Genomic DNA, 26382 nt, shown 5'->3' with positions numbered 1-26382 from the left:
AAAGATCCATCGCTCTGTCACAGACGAGCATTAAGAATCAGGATGCCTGTGTGTGTAATGTACCTGTATTTGTGTGTCTCACTTTTTCGAAGCTTTTCCGAGTGAGTCTCCGTTCCTCTGCCTTTCTTCGCTCTGTCACTCTCTCCCGCGCTCCCCACATCACTTTATTCTGGACCTTGATGAACAAAGATATGGAAATGTGAAAGGTAAGTCTTCTTTCAACAGTGCCCCGTGGAAAGTTAAGCAAATTGTCATCAAATAAATGGTTAAAATAGATTCACTGAAACCTGAAGCGTGTCTGACGCCATCTGTGGTGAGTGTCCTGAATTAGCCCACGGCAGTTCCTCGTTGGTATCGTGGTGAATATCCCCGCCTGTTATGCAAGAGACCGGGGCTTAATTCCCCGACGAAATATATCAAATCTTATTGCCTTTAAAAGCTTCACTTTCATTTCTCTTGCAATTTATCTTCAACATTGGATGCGTGAAAAAACACTGAGAAACTAACTCGGACAATCCCACTTTCCACAATATAATTTCACTGATATTCCAGTGATTTTAAACCTTCCTCTCTGCGTCACCTTGATGACAGAACCACAATAATGAGCAAGAAATGAAAGAAACAGTCGCGTTCTTTTATTTTATTCGTTCATGGGATGTGAGCGTCGCTGGAGAGACCAGCATTTATTGCCCATCCTTAATTGCCCTTGAGAAGGTGTTGGTGAGCCCCCTTCCTGAACCGCTGCCGTCCGTGTGGTGAAGGTTCCCCAACAGTGCTGTTAGGAAGGGAGTTCCAGGATTTTGACCCAGCTACGATGAAGGAACGGCGATATATTTCCAAGTCGGGATGGTGTGTGACTTGGAGGGGAACGTGCAGGTGATGTTGTTCCCATGCGCCTGATGCCCTTGTCCTTCTGGGTGGTAGAGGTCGCGGGTTTGGGAGGTGCTGTCGAAGATGCCTTGGCGAGTTGCTGCAGTGCATCCTGTAGATGGTACACACTGCAGCCACTGTGCGCCGGTGGTGGAGGGAGTGAATGTTTAGGGTGGTGGATGGACCTGAGGAACTTCTGCAGCAGTATCCTGGGGCTGAGATGATTGGCCTTTGGCAACCACTAACCATCTTCCTTTGTGCTCGGTATATCTTCAGCCACTGGAGAATTTTCACCCTGATTCCCATTGACTTCAATTTTACGAGGGCTCCTTGGTGCTACACTCGGTCAAATGCTGCCTTGATGTCAAGGGCAGTCACTCTCACCCCACCTCTGGAATTCAGCTCTTTTGTCCATGTTTGGACAAAGCCTGTAATGAGGTCTGGAGCCGAGTGGTCCTGGTGTAACCCAAACTGAGCATTGGTGAGCAGGTTATTGGTGAGTAAGTGCCGCTTGATAGCACTGTCGACGACACCTTCCATCACTTTGTTGATGTTTGAGAGTAGACAGATTGGGCGGTAATTTGCCGGATTGGTTGTGTCCTGCTTTTTATGGACAGGACATACCTGGGCAATTTTCCACATTGTCGGGTAGATGCCAGTGTTCTACCTGGACTGGAACAGTTTGGCTGGAGACGCCGCTAGTTCTGGAGCACAAGACTTCAGCACTAGAGCCGGGAAGTTGTCGGGGCCCGTAGCTTTTGTTGTCTCCACTGCACTCAGCTGTGAGACACACACGCACGGACACATTACACACACGCAGCCATGTACAAACAGACACTGATACACAGATAGATAATCACACGTCCAGTTACACACACTGACAGACAGACACACACGTGTAGGTTGAAACGCAGATATGGAAGGTTTGAAAAGAAAGCTGTGAACCGTTGTCGGCAGGATTCGAAGCTGCGGGGAGGCCCCAATAGATTTCTGGTCCATTGCCTTCAGCACAACGACTTAACCTCAACTAAAACCTGCTCACTTAAAATGGTAACGACCCATCGCTCTGCAACACACGGGCACCAAGGTTCACTAGGCCTGTGTGTGTAATGTGTATGTTTGTCTCACTTTTACCAAGCTTTTCTGAGTGGGACTCCGTTTCTCTGCCTTTCTCGCTCTCTGTCACTCTTTCCCGCGCTCCACACATCACTTTATTCTGGACGTTGACTAACAAAGAGATGGAAATGTGAACGGTAAGTTTTCTTTCAACAGAGGCCCGTGGAAAGTTTGTGTGCAACGTGCCTGAGTGTCACTTTCACGCTTTTCTGAGTGTCTCGCAGTCTTTCTTTCTCCCTGTCATTTTGTCCCCTGCTCCCCACATCATTTTGCTCTGTACCTTGACCAACAAAGTGATGGAATTGTGAAATGTAAGACCTCTTTCAACAGAGACCCGTGGAAAGTTAAACAAACTATCATCGAATAAATAGTTTAAAAAGATTCACTGGAACATAAAACATGTCTCAGACCACCTGTGGTGAAAGGACATTCACTTCGTGCATCAGTTCTCCGTTAGTGGGAGCACGCGGAAGACCGAGGTTCAATTGTGGCATTAAAAGTCTCACTTTTATGTTTCCGGCCATTTATCTGCAAAATTGGATGCAGAAAATCTATTGATAAAATGTTCCCACCTTTCAGAAATTAATTGCACTGATATTCCAGCGAATCTCAGATCTCTTCTCTGCTCCACTCTGGCCTTTGAGTCTGAAGATTGTGGGTTCAAGCCCCACCCCACCAGAGAGCTGAGCAGAGCAGAGGTTCCCAAACCGGGAACCGGACAAGGTGATCAAGGGGTCTGAGAAGAGGGAGGCCGGTGAAACTCACAAAACAGGAGATGCCTGCAATACCAATCGTCTCCAGTGGTGGCGCTGCAGCTCACCCCACTGCTCTCTCAGTTTGATGCAATCACAATTGCCCACAACAAAAAGTTGCATTGATATCGAGTCTTTAACGCAGCAAAACGCCCCAAGGCGCTTCACACCAGCGTAATCGGACAAACAATTGACGCGGAGCCGCATGACTGGTATAGTTATCAGCCGTCGCTCAGTGGGCATCAGTCTTGGCAACTAGTTCACAATGTGTTGAAAGAAGGCTTGTCTTTCACATATTCCATCTCTTTGTTAGTCAAAGTCCAGAATGAAATGATGTGGGGAGCGGGGGAAAGAGTGACAGAGAGACACTCTGAAAAGCGTTGAATAAGTGAGACACACACGGACAGACACAATACACACACACTGACTCAGCAGACACTGATACACAGATAGATACTCAAACACACAGGTACACACACTGACAGACAGACACACACGTGTCGGTTGAAACGCAGACGTGAAGGGTCTGAAAACAAAGCTCTGAACCTGCACGGGGAGACCCCATTGAATTTTTTATCCATCGCCCGAAACAACTCGGCCACGTCTGCGAGAGCTCAGCTAAATGCTGCTCACTTAAAATTGCAACCATCCATCGCGCTGCAACAGACGGGCACCAAGAACGACCGTGCCTCTGGGTGTAATGTGTGTGTGTCTCATTTTTTCTCAGCTTTTCTGTGTGAGTGTCCGTTTCTCTGTCTTTCTCTCAATCGTCCAATATTCCGTTTGCCTTCTGGATTACTTGCTGCACCCGCATGGTGACTTTTTGTGTTTCATGTACGATGACACCCAGATCCCTCTGTACTGCAGCATTTTGTAGTATTTCTCCGTTGAAATAATATTTTGCTTTTTTATTGTTCCTTCCAAAGTGGATGACTTCACATTTTCCCACCTTATATTCCATCTGCCAAAGTTTTGCCCATTCGCTTAACCTGTCAATATCCCTTTGTGTCACCCTCGCAACTTGCTTTTCCACCTATTTTCGTATCATCAGCAAATTTGGCAACAATACACTCTGTGCCTTCATGCAAGTCATTGATATATATTGTAAATAGTTGAGGCCCCAGCACTGATCCCTGCGGCACCCATCAGTTACCGATTGCCATTTTGAAAATGACCCTTTAATCCCGACTCTTTGTTTTCTGTTAGTTAGCAAATCCCCAATCTATGAACTCTTATCTTGTGACTGTTATTCTCTGCGAGGTAAAGGTCAGAAGCAGTGGCAGGAAGCGGCAGAAGGCACGGGTGGGTGCAAGCGTGGAGAATAACAAGCAGCAGGGATGCCACCTTTTATATAGCACGTTTTCGAATGCCTTTTAAAACTCCAAATATACTGCATCCATTGGTTCCCCTTTATCCACCCTGATCGTTACTTCCTCAAAGAACTCCAATAAAATTTTCAGACACGATTTCCCATTCATAAAACCATGTTGACTATTCTAGATTGTATCATGAGTCCGCGAATGTCCTGCTCCTACTTCTTAATAATGGATTCGAGCATTTTCATTTGACACACACTCGGATCGGTTGAAACGCAGAGATGAAAGGTCGGAAAAGAAAACTCTGGACCGTAGTCGGCAGGATTCTAACTTGCGCGGGGAGACCCCAATGGATTTCTAGTCCATCGCCTTAACCACTCGGCCACGACTACTTGCTAAAAGCACAATGCTGCTCACTTAAAATCGCAATAATCCAGCGCTCTGCGACACAGAACAGCAGAACTGGTGTCGGTGTCAGCCGTCGGTCAGGGGGTCGATTGTTCACGCAAGTTACTCGTTTGTATAGTGGTGGGTATCCCGACCTATTACATGGTCGACCTGGCTTAAAATACACCTGGACGATGAACTTCTACGACATTTAATGTTTTCATTTATCTCCAAAATTGGACGTGTGAAAAAACACTGATGAACGAACTCGGACAATCCCACTTTCCACAATCTAATTTCACTGATATTTCAGCGATTTTAAATCTCACTCTCCGCGTCACCTCGATGTCAGAACCACAATAATGAGCAAGAAATGAAAGGCAGAGTCGCGTTGTGAACAGACCCGGGCTAATTCAGCATCCCGAAGTGGCTGATGGAGGCAGATTCAATGATGGCTTTCAAAACGGAACGGGATAAGTACTTGAAAGGAAAAAAATTGCAGTGCTCGGGGGATAGGGCGGGGTAGTGGGACCAGCTGGATTGGTCTTGCATGAAGCCGGCACGGACACGATGGGCCAAAAGGCCTCATTCCGTGCTGTTACCTTTCTATGATTCTGTGATGCAAATGGCAAAAGAGAGTCAATGATCAGTATCAAAATATAACGGAAACAATATCGACCACGAGTGGGGCTTGAATCCACGCGGGTAGAAACCCATTGGATCTTAAATCTAACGCCTTATCCACTCGGCCATCCTGGTCCTTTCACAATCTTGCTTTATGTGTAATGTACTTAAGTGTCACTTCTTCTACGCTTTCCTTTGTCATCAAATAAATGGTTGGAATGGATTCAATGAAATTTGAAGCGTGTCAAACGCCATCTGTGGGGAGTGTCCATCAACTGCTCACGCCAGTTCCTCGTTCGTGTTGTGCTGAATATCCCCATTTGTCACGCGGTTGATCAGCGTTCAATTCTCCAATGTCGAAGTCCCGGTGTTTCTGCCTTTAAAAGCTTCACTTTCATTTATCTCCACTATTTGATGTGGAAAATACACTGAATGTCGAACTCGGACCATCCGACTTTCCACAATTTAATTTCACTGATATTCCAGCGATTTTAAAACCTGCTCTCTGCCTCACTCTTCACCTCGATTTCAGAACACTAATAATGTGCAAGTTATGAATACGCAGAATCGAGCTGTTTGCAGACCCGGGCTAATTCAGCCGCTCTAAATAGAGAGAGAGAGACATACAGAAAGAAATTTATTTCGAATATTTGATGTGGAAAAAACATTGAAAGACTTACTCGGACCATCCCACTTTCCAAAATTTAATCTCACTGATACTCCAACGATTTTAAAACTCTCTATTAAGGTCTCTCTATCTCTCTCTCCCCATGTCTCCATCTCTCTCCCTCGTTTTCTCTCTCTGTCTCTTTCTATCTCTCTCTCTGTGAATCTTTCCACAATGGCCCGTGAAATGAACTGTCATGAAATTATGACTTCAGGCGGAAAAGTCGAAATCCATTGCTCCTCAATCAGTCGATTGTCGCAATCAGTTGCTGAAAGCTGTTGATCTGACTTCAGCCGATGAAGAGCATTATTATCCCGTTATCGATCGAGGGGTGCGGTGGCCAAGTGACGAAGCATCGGTTTGCTAAACAAAACCGCGCGGGTTCGATCCGCGTCCGTACCTGTTTTCAGCTTCAAATATTAATGAAATGATCAATTTGATGACAGTTTGTTTCACTTTCCACGGGCCACTGTTGAAAGAAGACTCACTGTTCACATTTTCATCTCTCTGTTCGTTGAGATCCAGAATGAAGTGATGTGGGGTGCGAGGAAAAGAATGATCAAGAGAGACACTCAGAAAGAGATTCTCTCGGTCTGTCTGAGTCTGTGTCACTCTCTCTCCCTCCATCTGTCCAATCCCCGCAGATTTGAAAATCACAGGGTCAAAGAAGGAAACAGATTGGAACACATTGTCCCTGTGTCCTGTTTCAAAACCGACTCCCAGGAAAACGGCTCCGGTTGAATCGTAAAATGGTCAATGGTTTCTCTGTCTTTCTCTCAATATTCCGTTTGCCTTCTGGATCACCTGCTGCACCTGTATTTTGAATTTTTGTGTTTCATGCACGATGATACCCAGATCCCTCTGTACTGCAGCATTTTGTAGTATTTCTGCATTGAAATAATATTTTGCTTTTTTATTTTTCCAGCCAAAGTGGATGAATTCATATTTTCCCACCTTATATTCCATCTGCCAAATTTTTGCCCATTCGCTAAAACTGTCAATATCCCTTTGTAGATACTGTGTGTCACCCTCGCAACTTGCTTTTCCACCTATTTTCGTATCATCAGCAAATTTGGCCACAATACACTCTGTCCCTTCATCCAAGTCATTGATATATATTGTAAATACTTGAGGCCCCAACACTGAGCCCTGCGGCACCCATCAGTTACCGATTGCCATTTTGAAAATGACCCTTTAATCCCAACTCTTTCTTTTCTGTTAGTGAGCAAACCCCCAATCTATGAGCTCTTATCTTGTGCCTGTTATTCTCTGCGTGGTAAAGGTCAGAAGCAGTGGCAGGAAGCGGCAGAAGGCACGGGTGTGTGTAAGCGTGGAGAATAACAAGCAGCAGGGATATCACCTTTTCTGTGGCACCTTATCGAATGCCTTTTGGAAATCCAAATATACTGCATCCATTGGTTCCCCTTTATCCACCCTGATCGCTACTTCCTCAAATAACTCGAATAAAATTGTCAGACACGATTTCCCATTCATAAAACCATGTTGACTATTCCAGATTGTATGATGAGTCCACGAATGTCCTGCTCCGACTTCTTGACAATGAATTTTCATTTTGCACACACTCGTATCGGTTGAAACGCAGAGATAAAAGGATAACTCTAAACCGTAGTCGGCAGGATTCGAACCTACGCGGGGAGACCCCAATGGATTTCTAGTCCATCGCCTTAACCACTCGGCCACGACTACTTGCAAAAAGCACAATGCTGCTCACTTAAAATCGTAATAATCCAGCGCTCTGCGACACCGAGCCGCAGAACTGGTGTGGGTATCAACCGTCGGTGAGGGGGTCGGTTGTTCACGCTCGTTGCTCGTTTGGATCGTGGTGGGTATCCCTACCTATTACATGGTCGACCTGGCTTCAAATACACCTGGACGATGAATTTATTCTGCCTTCAAAGATATCATTTATCTCGAACATTGGACGTGTGATAAAAAGACTGATGAACGAACTCGGACAATCCCACTTTCCACAATATAATTTCACTGATATTTCAGCGATTTTAAATCTCACTCTCCGCGTCACCTCGATGTCAGAACCACAATAATGAGCAAGAAATGAAAGGCAGAGTCGCGTTGTGAAGAGACCCGGGCTAATTCAGCATCCCGAGTGGCTGATGGAGGCAGATTCAATGATGGCTTTCAAAACGGAACGGGATAAGTACTTGAAAGGAAAAAGGTTGCAGTGCTAGAGGGATAGCGCGGGGGAGTGGGACTAGCTGGATTGGTCTTGCACAAAGCCGGCACGGACACGATGGACCAAAAGGCCTCCTTCCGTGCTGTCACCTTTCTCTGATTCTGTGATGCAAATGGCAAAAGAGAGTCAATGATCAGTATCAAAATGTAACGCAAACCGCACATACCAGGAGTGGGGTTCGGACCCCACGCGGGTATAAAACCACTGGATCTTAAATCCAACGCCTTAACCACTCGGCCATCCTGGTCCTTTCATAATGTTGCTCTCTGTGTAATGTGCTTGAGAGTCACTTCTTCTACCGTTTTGTTTGTCATCAAATAAATGGTTGGAATGGATTAAATGAAATTTGAAGCGTGTCCAACACCAACTGTGGGGAGTGTCCATCAACTGCTCACGCCAGTTCCTCCTTCGTGTTGTGCTGAATATCCCCATCTGTCACGCGGTTGATCAGGGTTCAATTCTCCAATATCGAAGTCCCGGTGTCGCTGCCTTTAAAAGCTTCACTTTCATTGATCTCCACTATTTCATGTGGAAAATACACAGAAAGTCAACTCGGACCATCCGACTTTCCACAATTTAATTTCACTGATATTCCAGCGATTTTAAAACCTGCTCTCTGCCTCACTCTTCACCTCGATTTCAGAACACTAATAATATGTAAGTTATGAATACGCAGAATCGAGCTGTTTGCAGACCCGGGCGAATTCAGCCGCTCAAAATAGAGAGAGAGAGACATACAGAAAGGAATTTATTTCCAATATTTGATGTGGAAAAAAACATTGAAAGACTAACTCGGACCATCCCACTTTCCAAAATTTAATCTCACTGATACTCCAACGATTTTAAAACTCTCTATTAAGGTCTCTCTATCTCTCTCGCCCCATGTCTCCATCTCTCTCCCTCGTTTTCTCTCTCTGTCTCTTTCCATCTCTCTCTCTGTGAATCTTTCCACAATGGCCCGTGAAATGAACTGTCATGAAATTATTTGTTCAGGCGGAATAGTCGAAATCCAATGCTCCTCAATCAGTCGATTGTCGCAATCAGTTGCTTCAAGCTGTTGATCTGACTTCACCCGATGAAGAACATTATCATCCGTGTTTGGCTCGTGGGGTGCGGTGGCCAATTGGAAAAGCGTTGGTCTCATTATAATAGAAAAGCGCGAGCTCGATCCCCGTCCGTACCTGTTTCCAGCTTTAACTTTTAATGAAATGACCTATTTGATGACAGTTTGTTTCACTTTCCACGGGCCACTGTTGAAAGAAGACTCACTGTTCACATTTCCATCTCTCTGTTAGTTAAGATCCAGAATAAAGTGATGTGAGGTGCGAAGAAAAGAGTGGGAAAGAGAGACACTCAGAAAGAGAGAGAGAGACACTGGGACAGAAAGAGACTCTCTCGGTCTGTCTGAGTCTGTGTCAGTCTCTCTCCCTCTATCTGTCCAATACCCGCAGATTTGAGAATCACAGGGTCAAAGAAGGAAACAGATTGGAACAAATTGAGCCTGTGTCCTTTTTCAAAACCGACTCCCAGGAAAACGGCTCCGGTTGAATCATTAAATGGTCAATATTTTCTTCTTCTTTCTCTCAATAGTCCAATATTTCGTTCGCCATCTGGATTACCTGCTGCACCTGCATGGTGACTTTTTGTGTTTCATGTACGATGACACTCATATCCCTCAGTACTGCAGCATTTTGTAGTATTTCTCCATTGAAATAATATTTTGCATTTTTATTTTTCCTGCCAAAGTGGATGAATTCACTTTTTCCCACCTTATATTCCATTTGCCAAATGTTTGCCCATTCGCTTAACCTGTCAATATCCCTTTGTAGATACTTTGTGTCACCCTCGCAACTTGCTTTTCCACATATTTTCGTATCATCAGCAAATTTGGCCACAATGCGCTCTGTCCCTGCATCCAAGTCATTGATACATATTGTAAATAGTTGAGGCCCGAGCACTGATCCCTGCGGCATCCGTCAGTTACCGAATGCCATTTTGAAAATGATCTTTAATCCCGACTCTTTGTTTTCTGTGAGTTGGCAAATCCCCAATCTATGGGCTCTTATCTTGTGCCTGTTATTCTCTGCGTGGTAAAGGTCAGAAGCAGTGGCAGGAAGCGGCAGAAGGCACGGGTGTGTGCAAGCGTGGAGAACAACAAGCAGCAGGGATATCACCTTTTATGTGGCACCTTATCGAATGCCTTTTGGAAATCCAAATATACTGCATCCATTGGTTACCCTTTATCCACCCTGATCGTTGCTTCCTCAAATAACTCTAATAAAATTGTCAGACACGATTTCCCATTCATAAAACCATGTTGACTATTCTAGATTGTATGATGAGTCCGCGAATGTCCTGCTCCGACTTCTTGACAATGGATTTTCATTTTGCACACACTCGGATCGGTTGAAACGCAGAGATTAAATGACAAAATGGTAACTCTAAACCGTAGTCGGCAGGATTCGAACCTGCGTGGGGAAACCCCAATGGATTTCTAGTCCATCGCCTTAACCACTCGGCCACGACTACTTGCTAAAAGCACAATGCTGCTCACTTAAAATCGTAATAATCCAGCGCTCTGCGACACCGAGCCGCAAAACTGGTGTGGGTATCAACCGTCGGTGAGGGGGTCGGTTGTTCACGCTCGTTGCTCGTTTGGATCGTGGTGGGTATCCCGACCTATTACATGGTCGACCTGGCTTCAAATACACCTGGACGATGAACTTCTTCTGCCTTTAAAGATATCATTTATCTCGAACATTGGACGTGTGATAAAAAGACTGATAAACGAACTCGGACAATCCCACTTTCCACAATATAATTTCACTGATATTTCAGCGATTTTAAATCTCACTCTCCGCGTCACCTCGAAGTCAGAACCACAATAATGAGCAAGAAATGAAAAGCAGAGTCGCGTTGTGAAGAGACCCGGTCTAATTCAGCATCCCGAAGTGGCTGACAGAGGCAGATTCAATGATGGCTTAAAAACGGAAAGGGATAAGTACTTGAACGGAATAAAAAGTGCATTGCAAGGGGGATAGGGCGGGTAGTGGGACCAGCTGGATTGGTCTTGCATGGAGCCGGCACGGACACGATGGGCCAAAAGGCCTCCTTCCGTGCTGTCACCTTTCTCTGATTCTGTGATGCAAATTGCAAAAGAGAGTCAATGATCAGTATCAAAATGTAACAACTACCAGGAGTGGGGTTCGAACCCACGCGGGTATAAACCCATTGGATCTTAAGTCCAACGCCTTAACCACTCGGCCATCCTGGTCCTTTCACAATCTTGCTCTATATGTAATGTACTTGAGTGTCACTTCTTCTACGCTTTTCTTTGTCATCAAATAAATGGTTGGAATGGATTCAATGAAATTTGCAGCGTGTCTGACGCCATCTGTTGGGAGTGTCCATCAACTGCTCACGCCAGTTCCACGTTGGTGTCGTGCTGAATATCCCCATCTGTCACGCGGTTGATCAGGGTTCAATTCTCCAATGTCGAAGTCCCGGTTTTTCTGCCTTTAAAAGCTTCACTTTCATTTATCTCCAATATTTGATGTGGAAAATACACTGAAAGTCGAACTCCGACCATCCCACTTTCCACTATTTAATTTCACTGATATTCCAGCGATTTTAAAACCTGCTCTCTGCCTCACTCTTCACCTCGATGGCAGAACCCGAATAATGTGCAAGAAATGAAGACGCAGAATCGAGCTGTGAGCAATCCCGGGCTGATTCAGCAGCCCGAAACAGAGAGAGAGAGAGAAACAGAAAGAAAGAGAAACAGAGAGCGAGACACAGGAAGAGAGACGGAGAGTGAGAGAGGCACTGATGAGGGCGCAGAGGAGGTTTGCGAGAAATATCCCACATACAACAATGAAATGAATGGCCAGTTAATCTGCGTTTTGGTGGTGTTAGTTGAAGAAGGAAGTTTCGCAAATTGTCATCAAATAAATGTTCAAAATAGATTCACTGAAATTTGAAGGGTGTCCAACGCCATCTGTGGCGAGTGTCCATCACCAGATTACACCAGCTCCTCGTTAGTATTGTGGTGAGTATCCTCGCCTGTAACTCGAACACCCGCGGTTCAATTCCCCGACCGAAAGTGGAACTTTTGCTGCCTTCAAAATCTTCACTTTTCGTCCTGTGCCAGTTCTTCGTTGGTGTCGTGGTGAAGGACAGGAAGAGACAGAGAGAGAAAGACATCGGAATGGGCGCAGAGGAGATTCACCAGAAAGATCTCACACACAGCAATGAAAAGAATGGTCAGTTCATCTGCTTTTTGGTGGTGTTCATTATCGTCCAGGTTTGGAAATTTGCGACCAGCAAGGCCCCACAAACAGCAATGACAGAGTAACAGGTGCATGAGGCAGATGGAACAAGAGTTTCAATGAGCAGTATCAAAATGTAACGGAAATAACAGTTATCAGAAATGGGTTTCGAACCCACGCGGGTATAAACCCGTTGGATTTTTAGTCTAATATTTTAACCCCACGTCTCCATGCTTGTCGATGTGTTGAGATGGTGCTGAGTATCCCCGAGTGGTTAAAGCGATGGATCAGAAATCCATTGGGATCTTTCCGCGAAGGTACGGATCCTGCCGACTGCGGATGCCATTATCAGCGGTTTAACATGCAGCAAACTTCTCATTCTTCAGTGAATTAAAAATGCACGGCTTTGAACACTTCGAGTTTTATGCTCATTGGAATTGATCTGCAAGATTTCACGAAATCGACGACAGAAATAGAACAAAGAATGTGCCAAATGACCGATCGTCTGTCTCTCTCTCTGTGTTTGAGTCACCCAATGTGTTTCTGTCTGTTTGTGTGTGTGTGCGCGCGCCACACATTTTCTCCGTTTTTCTGAGGGGGTCTCTGTCTCTTTCTTTCTCTCCCTCACTCTCTCCCGCGTTCCTCACATAATTTGACTCTGGACATGATCCAACAAAGAGATGGAAAAGTGGTCGTTCATCTTCTTTCACCAGTGGCCCGTGGAAAGATAAATAAAGTGTCATTAAGCACCAGGCCGAGCGGTTCAGGACTTAAGATCCAATTGGTTCACAACCGGGTGAACCCCACTCCAGGCAGCTCTTTAATTTAATCCCGTTACACTTTCATACTGCTCAGTTCCACTCGTTTACCATCTGCATTATGTACCTGTTACTTTGTCATTGCGGTTTGTGGGACCTTGCTGTGCGCATGGCTGGAAACCTGGACGATAATCTTTCCTCAAACAATATCACCAAAAAACAGATGAACTGTTGGTTCTGATATCGAGGTGAAGGGTGAGGCAGAGAGCAGCTTTTAAAATCGCTGGAATATCAGTGAAATTAAATTGTGGAAAGCGGGATGGTCCGAGTTTGTCTTTCAGTGTATTTTCCGCATCCAATATTACAGGTAAATTACAAGAGAAATGAAAGTGAATCTGTTAAAGACAGCAAAAGTGTAACCTCCCTGTCGGGGAATTGAATCCTGGTCTTCCGCGTGGATTTTTCTCTCTGAATACACAGATTCCAATGTTGAAAACGTGACTGGAACATTCTCTCGAACACGAATTATATATAAGACACTTGGAAATCTATGAATAGACATTGATAGCCTTATGGTAGCACTGGGTCTGGATATGGAATGGCCGTTTCAAATCACTGGAGAATGACAAGAATCCCATCGTTTTAATTCTGTTTGGGAATCAAATCACTTATTTAAATGTTTTAAATAAAGCATTAAGCAATTTAAGAGCATAAGAACATAAAATAGGAGCAGGAGTAGGCCACTCGGCCCCTCGAACCTGCACCGCTATTCAATAAGATCATGGCTGATCTTCGACCTCAACTCCACTTCCCGCCCGATCCACATATCCCTTGATTCCCGAGAGTCGAAAAAATTATCGATCTCAGTCTTGAATATATTGAATGACTCAGCATCCACAGCCCTCTGGGGTTGAGAATTCCTAAGATTCACAACCCTCTGAGTGAAGAAATTCCTCCTCATCTCAGTCTTGAATGGCCGACCCCTTACGCTGAGACTATGCCCCCGAGTTCTCGACTCTCCAGCCAGAGAAATCAGCCTCTCGGCATGTACCCTGTCAAGCACCCTCAGAATCTTATATGTTCCAATGAAATCACCTCACATTCTTCTAAACTCCAGAAAGTATAGTCACATTCTACTCAACCTCTCTTCATAGGACAAACCTCTCACCCCAGGAATTAATCTAGTGAACCTTCGTTGCACCGCCTCAAAGGCAAGTATATCCTTCCTTGGATAAGGAGACCAAAACTCTGCGCAGTACTCTAGGTGAGGTCTCACCAATGCTCTGTACAACTGTAGTAAGACTCCTTACTGTTGTACTCCAACCCCCTTGCAATAAACGCCGACATGCCGTTTGACTTCCTCATTGCTTGCTGCACCTGCATAATCACTTTTTGCGTTTCTTGTGCGAGGACACCCAATTCTCCCTGAACACCAAATTTTACTCATTTCTCAACATATAAAAATATTCTGCTTTTCTATTTTTCATACCGAATTGTAAAACCTCACATTTCCCCACATCATACTCCACCTGGCACCTTCTTACCCATTCACTTAGCCTGTCTATATCCCTTTGCAGACTCTTTGTGTCCTCCTCACAGCTTACTTTGTTTCCTCCTCACAGCTTACTTTCCCACCTAGCTTTGTATCATCAGCAAACTTGGATGCATTACACTCGGTCTGTTCAACTAAGCCATTGATATAGATTGTAAATAGCTGAGGCCCAAGCTCCGATCCTTGCGGTACCCCACCAGTTACAGCCTGCCATCCTGAAAATGACCCATTTATCCGCACTCTATTTTCTGTCAGTTAACCAATCCTCTATCCATGCTAATGGATTATCCCAACTCCATGAACCCTTACATTGTGCAACAACCTTTGATGTGGCATCTTATCGAATGTCTTTTGAAAATCCAAATGTACGACATCCATTGGTTCACCTTTATCTATCCTGCTAGTTGCATCCTCAAAAAACTCGAATAAATTTGTCAAACACGATTTCCCTTTCATTAAACCATGTTGACTCTGCCGAATCATATTATGATGTTCTAAGTGCCCTGTTACCACTTCCTTAATAATGGATTCCAGCATATTCCCGACGGCAAGAGGTCAGGCTAATTGGCCTGTCGTTCCTTGTTTTTTCTCCCCCTCCCTTCTTGAATAGCGGGATAACATTTGCTGCATTCCAATCCACTGGGACCATTCCAGAATCTAGAGAATTTGGGAAGATCATAACCGATGCATCCACTATCTCTGCAGCCACCTCTTTTCGAACTCACGGATGTTGGCCATCAGGTTCAGGGGTTTTGTCGGCTTTTAGTCCCATTAGTTTGTCCAGTACTTTTTCTCCAGTGATATTAATTGTATTAAGTTCCTTCCTCTCATTTACCCCCTGGTTCCCCATTATTTTTGTTATGCTTTTAGTGTCTTCCACTGTGAAAACAGAGAAAAAAAATATTTGTTTAACGTATCTGCTACTTCCTGATTACTTATTATAATTTCTCCTGTCTCAGCCTGCAAGGGACCAATGTTTACTTTTGCTCCTCTCTTCCTTTTTACATCGAAACAGAGAAACAAAGAAAATAGGAGCAGGAGTAGACCATTCGGCCCTTCGAGCCTGCTCCGCCATTCAATATGATCATGGCTGATTCTTTATCTCAATACCACATTCCCGCTCTCTCCCCATACCCCTTCATGCCTTCTGTGTCTGGAAATCTCTCAATGTCCTTCTTAAATATTTTCAGTGACATGGCCTCCACAGCCTTCTGGGTCGAGAATTCAATTGGTTCACCACCCTCTGAATGAAGAAATTTCTCCTCATCTCAGTCCTAAATATCCTGCTACGTTTCATAGCCTGTGACCCCTCGTTCTGGACCCCCCAGCCAGGTTAAACATCCTCCTTGCATCCAGCCTGTCGAGCGCTGTCAGAGCTTTATACGTTTCAATGAGATCCCCTCTTTTTCTTCTAAACTCTGGTGAATACAGGCTTAGTCGACCGAATATCTCCTCATACGACAGTGCTGCTATCCCAAGAATCAATCTGGTGAAACTTCGCTTCACTCCGTCCATGGCAAGTATATCCTTTCTTCGGTAAGGAGGCCAAAACTGCACACAAACAGGTGTGGTCTCACCAAGGCCCTGTATAACTGCAGTGAGACATCTTTTCTCCTGTACTCAAATCCACTTGCAATGAAGGCCAACATACCATTTGCCTTCCCAACTGCTTGCTGCACCTGCATGCTTGCTTTCAGTGATTGGTGTACAAGGACACCCAGGTCCTTTTGTACATCAACGTTTCCCAATCTATCACTATTTAAATAATACTCTGCCTTTCTGTTTTTCCATCCGAAGTGGATAACTTCACATTTGTCCACGTTATACTGCATCTGCCATGTATTTGCCCACTCAATCAACTTGTCTCAATCGCCTTGAAGCCTCTTTGCATCATCCTCACAACTCACCATCCCACCTAGTTTTGTATCATCAGCAAACTTGGAAATATTACATTTGGTTGCCTCATCCAAATAAGGGGGGCAAAGAACGGATCCCTGCGGTACCCCACTAGTTACCACCTGCAACCCCGAAAAGGACCCATTTATTCCTACTCTCTGTTTCCTTTCTGCTAACCAATTTTCAATCCATGCCAGTATATTAACCCCAACCCCATGTGATTTAAGTTTGTACACGAACCTCTTATGTGGGAGTTTCTCAAAGGCCTTCTGAAAATCATAATACACCATATCCACTGGTTCCCTCTTATCTATCCTACCAGTTACACCCTCAAAAACCTCCAGTAGGTTTGTCAAACAAGATTTCCCTTTCATAAATCCATGTTGACTTTGTCTAATCCCATTGATATTTTCGAAGTGTCCTGTTATCACATCCTTTACAATAGACTCGAGCATTTTCCCTACTACTGATGTTAGGCTAACCGGTCTGTAGTTCCCTGTTTTCTCTCTCCCCCCTTTTCTAAATAGTGTGGTTACCTTTGCCACCCTCCAATCTGCAGGCATTTCTCCAAAAACTATACAATTTTTGAAGATGACAACCAATGCATCCACTATTTCCATAGCGAACTATTTTAATACTCTGGGATGCAGATTATCAGGCACTGGGGATTTGTCGGCTTTCAGTCCCATTAATTTCTCCAGCACTATTCTTTTACAAACACTAATTTCCTTTAACACTTCCTTCTCACGAGACCCTTGGTTCCCGAGCATATCTGTGAAGTTGTTTTTGTCCTCTTCCGTGAAGACAGAACCAAAGTATTTGTTTAATTGCTCTGCCATTTCCTTGTTCCCCATTATAAATTCTCCCGTTTCTGACTGTAAGGCATCTACATTTGTCTTCACTGATCTTTTTCTTTTTACATACTTGCAGAAGCTTTAACAGCTTCTGCAAGTATCTGTCCATCTGTCCAATCCCCGCAGATTTGAGAATCACAGGGTCAAAGAAGGAAACAGATTGGAACAAATTGAGTCTGTGTCCTGTTTCAAAACCGACTCCCAGGAAAACGGCTCCGGTTGAATCGTGAAATGGTCAATATTTTCTTCTTCTTTCTCTCAATAGTCCAATATTCCGTTCGCCATCTGGATTACCTGCTGCACCTGCATGGTGACTTTTTGTGTTTCATGTACGATGACACTCATATCCCTCAGTACTGAAGCATTTTGTAGTATTTCTCCATTGAAATAATATTTTACTTTTTTATTTTTCCTGCCAAAGTGGATGAATTCACATTTTCCCACCTTATATTCCATCTGCCAAATTTTTGCCCATTCGCTTAACCTGTCAATATCCCTTTGTAGATATTTTTTGCCACCCTCGCAACTTGCTTTTCACACCTATTTTCGTATCATCAGCAAATTTGGCCACAATGCACTCTGTCCCGTCATCCAAGTCATTGATACAAATTGTAAATAGTTGAGGCCCCAGCACTGATCCCTGCGGCACCCGTCAGTTACCGAATGCCATTTTGAAAATGACCTTTAATCCCGACTCTTTGTTTTCTGTTCGTCAGCAAATCCCCAATCTATGAGCGCTTATCTTGTGCCTGTTATTCTCTGCGAGGTAAAGGTCAGAAGCAGTGGCAGGAAGCGGCAGAAGGCACGGGTGTGTGCAAGCGTGGAGAATAACAAGCAGCAGGGATATCACCTTTTATGTGGCACCTCATCGAATGCCTTTTGGAAATCCAAATATACTGCATCCATTGGTTCCCCTTTATCCACCCTGATCGCTACTTCCTCAAATAACTCTAATAAAATTGTCAGACACGATTTCCCATTCATAAAACCATGTTGACTTTTCTAGATTCTATGATGAGTCCGCGAATGTCCTGCTCCGACTTCTTGACAATGGATTTTCATTTTGCACACACTCGGATCGGTTGAAACGCAGAGATTAAATGACAAAATGGTAACTCTAAACCGTAGTCGGCAGGATTCGAACCTGCGTGGGGAAACCCCAATGGATTTCTAGTCCATCGCCTTAACCACTCGGCCACGACTACTTGCTAAAAGCGCAATGCTGCTCACTTAAAATCGTAATAATCCAGCGCTCTGCGACACCGAGCCGCAGAACTGGTGTGGGTATCAACCGTCGGTTCGGGGGTCGGTTGTTCACGCTCGTTGCTCGTTTGTCTCGTGTTCGGTATCCCGACCTATTACATGGTGGACCTGGCTTCAAATACACCTGGACGATGAACTTCTTCTGCCTTAAAAGATATCATTTATCTCGAACATTGGACGTGTGATAAAAAGACTGATAAACGAACTCGGACAATCCCACTTTCCACAATATAATTTCACTGATATTTCAGCGATTTTAAATCTCACTCTCCGCGTCACCTCGAAGTCAGAACCACAATAATGAGCAAGAAATGAAAAGCAGAGTCGCGTTGTGAAGAGACCCGGTCTAATTCAGCATCCCGAAGTGGCTGACAGAGGCAGATTCAATGATGGCTTTCAAAACGGAAAGGGATAAGTACTTGAACGGAAAAAAAAGTGCATTGCAAGGGGGATAGGGCGGGTAGTGGGACCAGCTGGATTGGTCTTGCATGGAGCCGGCACGGACACGATGGGCCAAAAGGCCTCCTTCCGTGCTGTCACCTTTCTCTGATTCTGTGATGCAAATTGGAAAAGAGAGTCAATGATCAGTATCAAAATGTAACAACTACCAGGAGTGGGGTTCGAACCCACTCGGGTATAAACCCATTGGATCTTAAGTCCAACGCCTTAACCACTCGGCCATCCTGGTCTTTTCAGAATCTTGCTCTATATGTAATGTACTTGAGTGTCACTTCTTCTACGCTTTTCTTTGTCATCAAATAAATGGTTGGAATGGATTCAATGAAATTTGAAGCGTGTCTGACGCCATCTGTGGGGAGTGCCCATCAGCTGCTCACGCCAGTTCCTCGTTGGTGTCGTGCTGAATATCCCCATCTGTCACGCGGTTGATCAGGGTTCAATTCTCCAATGTCGAAGTCCCGGTGTTTCTGCCTTTAAAAGCTTCACTTTCATTTATCTCCAATATTTGATGTGGAAAATACACTGAATGTCGAACTCGGACCATCCGACTTTCCACAATTTAATTTCACTGATATTCCAGCGATTTTAAAACCTGCTCTCTGCCTCACTCTTCACCTCGATTTCAGAACACTAATAATGTGCAAGTTATGAATACGCAGAATCGAGCGGTTTGCAGACCCGGGCTAATTCAGCCGCTCTAAATAGAGAGAGAGAGACATACAGAAAGGAATTTATATTCGAATATTTGATGTGGAAAAAACATTGAAAGACTAACTCGGACCATCCCAATTTCCAAAATTTAATCTCACTGATACTCCAACGATTTTAAAACTCTCTATTAAGGTCTCTCTATCTCTCTCTCCCCATGTCTCCATCTCTCTCCCTCGTTTTCTCTCTCTGTCTCTTTCTATCTCTCTCTCTGTGAATCTTTCCACAATGGCCCGTGAAATGAACTGTCATGAAATTATGACTTCAGGCGGAAAAGTCGAAATCCATTGTTCCTCAATCAGTCGATTGTCGCAATCAGTTGCTGAAAGCTGTTGATCTGACTTCACCCGATGAAGAACATTATTATCCCATGACCCATCGAGGGGTGCGGTGGCCAAGTGACGAAGCGTCGGTTTGCTGAACAAAACCGCGCGGGTTCGATCCGCGTCCGTACCTGTTTTCAGCTTCAAATATTAATGAAATGATCAATTTGATGACAGTTTGTTTCACTTTCCACGGGCCACTGTTGAAAGAAAACTCACTGTTCACATTTTCATCTCTCTGTTCGTTGAGATCCAGAATGAAGTGATGTGGGGTGCGAGGAAAAGAATGATCAAGAGAGACACTCAGAAAGAGACTCTCTCGGTCTGTCTGAGTCTGTGTCACTCTCTCTCTCCATCTGTCCAATCCCCGCAGATTTGAAAATCATAGGGTCAAAGAAGGAAACAGATTGGAACGCATTGTCCCTGTGTCCTGTTTCAAAACCGACTCCCAGGAAAACGGCTCCGGTTGAATCGTTAAATGGTCAATGGTTTCTCTGTCTTTCTCTCAATATTCCGTTTGCCTTCTGGATGACCTGCTGCACCTGTATTTTGACTTTTTGTGTTTCATGCACGATGATACCCAGATCCCTCTGTACTGCAGCATTTTGTAGTATTTCTCCATTGGAATAATATTTTGCTTTTTTATTTTTTCTGCCAAAGTGGATGAATTCACATTTTCCCACCTTATATTCCATCTGCCAAATTTTTGCCCATTCGCTAAAACTGTCAATATCCCTTTGTAGATACTTTGTGTCACCCTCGCAACTTGCTTTTCCACCTATTTTCGTATCATCAGCAAATTTGGCCACAATACACTCTATCCCTTGATCCAAGTCATTGATATATATTGTAAATACTTGAGGCCCCAACACTGAGCCCTGCGGCACCCATCAGTTACCGATTGCCATTTTGAAAATGACCCTTTAATCCCAACTCTTTGTTTTCTGTGAGTTAGCAAACCCCCAATCTATGAGCTCTTATCTTGTGCCTGTTATTCTCTGCGAGGTAAAGGTCAGAAGCAGTGGCAGGAAGCGGAAGAAGGCACGGGTGTGTGCAAGCGTGGAGTAAAACAAGCAGCAGGGATATCACCTTTTATGTGGCACCTTATCGAATGCCTTTTGGAAATCCAAATATACTGCATCCATTGGTTCCCCTTTATCCACCCTGATCGCTACTTCCTCAAATAACTCTAATAAAATTGTCAGACAGGATTTCCCATTCATAAAACCATGTTGACTATTCTAGATTGCATGATGAGTCCGCGAATGTCCTGCTCCGACTTCTTGACAATGGATTTTCATTTTGCTCACACTCGGATCGGTTGAAACGCAGAGATTAAAGAATAAAATTATAACTTTAAACCGTAGTCGGCAGGATTCGAACCTGCGTGGGGAGACCCCAATGGATTTCTAGTCCATCGCCTTAACCACTCGGCCACGACTACTTGCTAAAAGCACAATGCTGCTCACTTAAAATCGTAATAATCCAGCGCTCTGCGACACCGAGCCGCAGAACTGGTGTCGGGATCAACCGTCGGTCAGGGGATCGGTTGTTCACGCTCGTTGCTCGTTTGTATAGTGGTTGGTATCCCTACCTATTACATGGTAGACCTGGCTTCAAATACACCTGGACGATGAACTTTTCCTCCCTTTAAAGATATCATTTATCTCGAACATTGGACGTGTGATAAAAAGACTGATAAACGAACTCGGACAATCCCACTTTCCACAATATAATTTCACTGATATTTCAGCGATTTTAAATCTCACTCTCCGCGTCACCTCGATGTCAGAACCACCATAATGAGCAAGAAATGAAAGGCAGAGTCGCGTTGTGAAGAGACCCGGGCTAATTCAGCATCCCGAAGTGGCTGATGGAGGCAGATTCAATGATGGCTTTCAAAACGGAACGGGATAAGTACTTGAAAGGATAAAAGTTGCAGTGCTGGAGGGATAGGGCGGGGTAGTGGGACTAGTTGGATTGGTCTTGCATAAAGCCAGCACGGACACGATGGGCCAAAAGGCCTCCTTCCGTGCTGTCACCTTTCTCTGATTCTGTGATACAAATGGAAAAAGAGAGTCAATGATCAGTATCAAAATGTAACGCAAACCGCACATACCAGGAGTGGGGTGCAGAACCCACGCGGGTATAAAACCATTGGATCTTAAATCCAACGCCTTAACCACTCGGCCATCCTGGTCCTTTCACAATGTCACTCTATGTGTAATGTGCTTGAGTCTCACTTCTTCGACGCTTTTCTTTGTCATCAAATAAATGGTTGGAATTGATTCAATGAAATTTGAAGCGTGTCTCACGCCATCTCTGGGGAGTTTCCATCAACTGCTCACGCCAGTTCCTCGTTCGTGTTGTGCTGAATATCCCCATCTGTCACGCGGTTGATCAGAGTTCAATTCTCCAATGTCGAAGTCCCGGTGTTGCTGCCTTTAAAAGCTTCACTTTCATTGATCTCCACTATTTCATGTGGAAAAAACATTGAAAGACGAACTCGGACCATCCCACTTTCCAAAATTTAATCTCACTGATACTCCAACGATTTTAAAACTCTCTGTTAAGGTCTCTCTATCTCTCTCTCCCCATGTCTCCATCTCTCTCCCTGGTTTTCTCTCTCTGTCTCTTTCTATCTCTCTCTCTGTGAATCATTCCACAATGGCCCGTTGAATGAACTGTCATGAAATTATTAGTTCAGGCGGAATAGTCGAAATCCATTGCTCCTCAATCAGTCGATTGTCGCAATCAGTTGCTCAAAGCTGTTGATCTGACTTCACCCGATGAAGAACATTATCATCCGTTTTTGGCTCGTGGGGTGCGGTGGCCAATTGGAAAAGCGTTGGTCTCATTATAATAAAAAAGCGCGAGCTCGATCCCCGTCCGTACCTGTTTCCAGCTTTAACTATGAATGAAATGACCTATTTGATGACAGTTTGTTTCACTTTCCACGGGCCACTGTTGAAAGAAGACTCACCGTTCACATTTCCATCTCTCTGTTAGTTAAGATCCAGAATAAAGTGATGTGGGGTGCGAAGAAAAGAGTGAGAAAGAGAGAGACTCAGAAAGAGAGAGAGACACTGGGACAGAAAGAGACTCTCTCGGTCTGTCTGAGTCTGTGTCAGTCTCTCTCCCTCTATCTGTCCAATACCCGCAGATTTGAGAATCACAGGGTCAAAGAAGGAAACAGATTGGAACACATTGAGACTGTGTCATGTTTCAAAACCGACTCCCAGGAAAACGGCTCCGGTAGAATCGTTAAATGGTCAATGTTTTCTTCTTCTTTCTCTCAATAGTCCAATATTCCGTTCGCCATCTGGATTACCTGCTGCACCTGCATGGTGACTTTTTGTGTTTCATGTACGATGACACTCATATCCCTCAGTACTGAAGCATTTTGTAGTATTTCTCCATTGAAATAATATTTTGCTTTTTTATTTTTCCTGCCAAAGTGGATGAATTCACATTTTCCCACCTTATATTCCATCTGCCAAATTTTTGCCCATTCGCTTAACCTGTCAATATCCCTTTGTAGATACTTTGTGCCAGCCTCGCAACTTGCTTTTCCACCTATTTTCGTATCATCAGCAAATTTGGCCACAATACACTCTGTCCCTTCATCCAAGTCATTGATACATATTGTAAATAGTTGAGGCCCCAGCACTGATCCCTGCGGCACCCGTCAGTTACCGATTGCCATTGTGAAAATGACCTTCAATCCCGACTTTTTGTTTTCTGTGAGTTAGCAAACCCCCAATCTATGAGCTCTTATCTTGTGCCTGTTATTCTCTGCGTGGTAAAGGTCAGAAACAGTGGCAGGAAGCGGCAGAAGGCACGGGTGTGTGCAAGCGTGGAGAATAACAAGCAGCAGGGATATCACCTTTTATGTGGCACCTTATCGAATGCCTTTTGGAAATCCAAATATACTGCATCCATTGGTTCCCCTTTATCCACCCTGATCGCTACTTCCTCAAATAACTCTAATAAAATTGTCAGACACGTTTTCCCATTCATAAAACCATGTTGACTATTCTAGATTGTATGATGAGTCCGCGAATGTCCTGCTCCGACTTCTTGACAATGGATTTTCATTTTGCACACACTCGTATCGGTTGAAACGCAGAGATTAAACGATAAAATGATAATTTTAAACCGTAGTCGGCAGGATTCGAACCTGCGTGGGGAGACCCCAATGGATTTCTAGTCCATCGCCTTAACCACTCGGCCACGACTACTTGCTAAAAGCACAATGCTGCTCACTTAAAATCGTAATAATCCAGCGCTCTGCGACACCGAGCCGCAGAACTGGTGTCGGTCTCAACCGTCGGTCAGGGGATCGGTTGTTCACGCTCGTTGCTCGTTTGGAAAGTGGTGGGTGGACCTGGCTTCAAATACACCTGGACGATGAACTTCTTCTCCCTTTAAAGATATCATTTATCTCGAACATTGGACGTGTGATAAAAAGACTGATAAACGAACTCGGACAATCCCACTTTCCACAATATAATTTCACTGATATTTCAGCGATTTTAAATCTCACTCTCCGCGTCACCTCGATGTCAGAACCACAATAATGAGCAAGAAATGAAAGGCAGAGTCGCGTTGTGAAGAGACCCGGGCTAATTCAGCATCCCGAAGTGGCTGATGGAGGCAGATTCAATGATGGCTTTCAAAACGGAACGGGATAAGTACTTGAAAGGAACAAAAGTGCATTGCTCGGGGGATAGGGCGGGGTCGTGGGACGAGCTGGATTGGTGTTGCATGGAGCCGGCACGGACACGATGGGCCAAAAGGCCTCCTTCCGTGCTGTCACCTTTCCATGAAACTGTGATGCAAATTGCAAAAGAGAGTCAATGATCAGTATCAAAATGTAACATCTACCAGGAGTGGGGTTCGAACCCACGTGGGTATAAACCCATTGGATCTTAAGTCCAACGCCTTAACCACTCGGCCATCCTGGTCCTTTCACAATCTTGCTCTATATGTAATGTACTTGAGTGTCACTTCTTCTACGCTTTTCTTTGTCATCAAATAAATGGTTGGAATGGATTCAATGAAATTTGCAGCGTGTCCAACGCCATCTGTGGGGAATGTCCATCAACTGCTCACGCCAGTTCCACGTTGGTGTCGTGCTGAATATCCCCATCTGTCACGCGGTTGATCAGGGTTCAATTCTCCAATGTCGAAGTCCCGGTGTTTCTGCCTTTAAAAGCTTCACTTTCATTTATCTCCAATATTTGATGTGGAAAATACACTGAAAGTCGAACTCCGACCATCCCACTTTCCACAATTTAATTTCACTGATATTCCAGCGATTTTAAAACCTGCTCTCTGCCTCACTCTTCACCTCGATGGCAGAACCCGAAAAATGTGCAAGAAATGAAGACGCAGAATCGAGCTGTGAGCAATCCCGGGCTGATTCAGCAGCCCGCAACAGAGAGAGAGAGAGAAACAGAAAGAAAGAGAAACAGAGAGCGAGACACAGGAAGAGAGACGGAGAGTGAGAGAGGCCCTGATCAGGGCGCAGAGGAGGATTACGAGAAATATCCCACATACAACAATGAAATGAATGGCCAGTTAATCTGCGTTTTGGTGGTGTTAGTTGAAGAAGGAAGTTTCGCAAATTGTCATCAAATAAATATTCAAAATAGATTCACTGAAATTTGAAGGGTGTCCAACGCCATCTGTGGTGAGTGTCCATCACCAGATTACACCAGATCCTCGTTAGTATTGTGGTGAGTATCCTCGCCTGGAACTCGAACACCCGCGGTTCAATTCCCCAACTGAAAGTGGAACTTTTGCTGCCTTCAAAATCTTCACTTTCCGTCCTGTGCCAGTTCCTCGTTCGTGTTGTGGTGAAGGACAGGGAGAGACAGAGAGACAAAGACATCGGAAAGGGCGCAGAGGAGATTCACCAGAAAGATCTCACATACATCAATGAAAAGGATGGTCATTTCATCTGCTTTTTGGTGGTGTTCATTATCGTCCAGGTTTGGAAATTTGCGACCGGCAAGGGCCCACAAGCAGCAATGACAGAGTAACAGGTGCATGAGGCAGATGGAACAAGAGTTTCAATGAGCAGTATCAAAATGTAACGGAAATAACAGTTATCAGAAATGGGTTTCGAACCCACGCGGGTGTAAACCCGTTGGATTTTTAGTCTAATATTTTAACCCCACGCCTCCATGCTTGTCGATGTGTTGAGATGGTGCTGAGTATCCCCGAGTGGTTAAAGCGATGGATCAGAAATCCATTGGGATCTTTCCGCGAAGGTCCGGATCCTGCCGACTGCGGATGCCATTATCAGCGGTTTAACATGCAGCAAACTTCTCATTCTTCAGTGAATTA

The 26382-nt window shown here is 44.5% G+C and overlaps 12 non-coding genes across 12 annotated transcripts; all 12 read right to left on the bottom strand.

Annotated features, from left to right (window-relative positions):
• Positions 1-4364: 4364 nt before the first annotated feature.
• Positions 4365-4446, bottom strand: trnas-aga (transfer RNA serine (anticodon AGA)). Its single transcript has one exon. It is a non-coding gene; the product is annotated as a tRNA-Ser (tRNA).
• A 671-nt stretch (positions 4447-5117) lies between these two features.
• On the bottom strand, positions 5118-5200 carry trnal-uaa (transfer RNA leucine (anticodon UAA)). Its single transcript has one exon. It is a non-coding gene; the product is annotated as a tRNA-Leu (tRNA).
• Positions 5201-7357: 2157 nt separating this feature from the next.
• Positions 7358-7439, bottom strand: trnas-aga (transfer RNA serine (anticodon AGA)). Its single transcript has one exon. It is a non-coding gene; the product is annotated as a tRNA-Ser (tRNA).
• A 671-nt stretch (positions 7440-8110) lies between these two features.
• trnal-uaa (transfer RNA leucine (anticodon UAA)) lies at positions 8111-8194 on the bottom strand. Its single transcript has one exon. It is a non-coding gene; the product is annotated as a tRNA-Leu (tRNA).
• Positions 8195-10394: 2200 nt separating this feature from the next.
• Positions 10395-10476, bottom strand: trnas-aga (transfer RNA serine (anticodon AGA)). The gene has a single exon. It is a non-coding gene; the product is annotated as a tRNA-Ser (tRNA).
• A 662-nt stretch (positions 10477-11138) lies between these two features.
• On the bottom strand, positions 11139-11221 carry trnal-uaa (transfer RNA leucine (anticodon UAA)). Its single transcript has one exon. It is a non-coding gene; the product is annotated as a tRNA-Leu (tRNA).
• A 7177-nt stretch (positions 11222-18398) lies between these two features.
• Positions 18399-18480, bottom strand: trnas-aga (transfer RNA serine (anticodon AGA)). The gene has a single exon. It is a non-coding gene; the product is annotated as a tRNA-Ser (tRNA).
• Positions 18481-19143: 663 nt separating this feature from the next.
• Positions 19144-19226, bottom strand: trnal-uaa (transfer RNA leucine (anticodon UAA)). Its single transcript has one exon. It is a non-coding gene; the product is annotated as a tRNA-Leu (tRNA).
• A 2164-nt stretch (positions 19227-21390) lies between these two features.
• Positions 21391-21472, bottom strand: trnas-aga (transfer RNA serine (anticodon AGA)). Its single transcript has one exon. It is a non-coding gene; the product is annotated as a tRNA-Ser (tRNA).
• Positions 21473-22144: 672 nt separating this feature from the next.
• trnal-uaa (transfer RNA leucine (anticodon UAA)) lies at positions 22145-22228 on the bottom strand. Its single transcript has one exon. It is a non-coding gene; the product is annotated as a tRNA-Leu (tRNA).
• Positions 22229-24187: 1959 nt separating this feature from the next.
• trnas-aga (transfer RNA serine (anticodon AGA)) lies at positions 24188-24269 on the bottom strand. The gene has a single exon. It is a non-coding gene; the product is annotated as a tRNA-Ser (tRNA).
• Positions 24270-24912: 643 nt separating this feature from the next.
• trnal-uaa (transfer RNA leucine (anticodon UAA)) lies at positions 24913-24995 on the bottom strand. Its single transcript has one exon. It is a non-coding gene; the product is annotated as a tRNA-Leu (tRNA).
• Positions 24996-26382: the final 1387 nt, after the last annotated feature.

The sequence above is a fragment of the Heptranchias perlo genome, unplaced genomic scaffold (assembly GCF_035084215.1).
Source record: "Heptranchias perlo isolate sHepPer1 unplaced genomic scaffold, sHepPer1.hap1 HAP1_SCAFFOLD_56, whole genome shotgun sequence".
In the NCBI taxonomy this organism is placed as follows: domain Eukaryota; kingdom Metazoa; phylum Chordata; class Chondrichthyes; order Hexanchiformes; family Hexanchidae; genus Heptranchias; species Heptranchias perlo.
The sequence above is the reverse complement of the archived record's forward strand: the minus strand, read 5'-3'. Positions and strand labels throughout refer to the sequence as shown.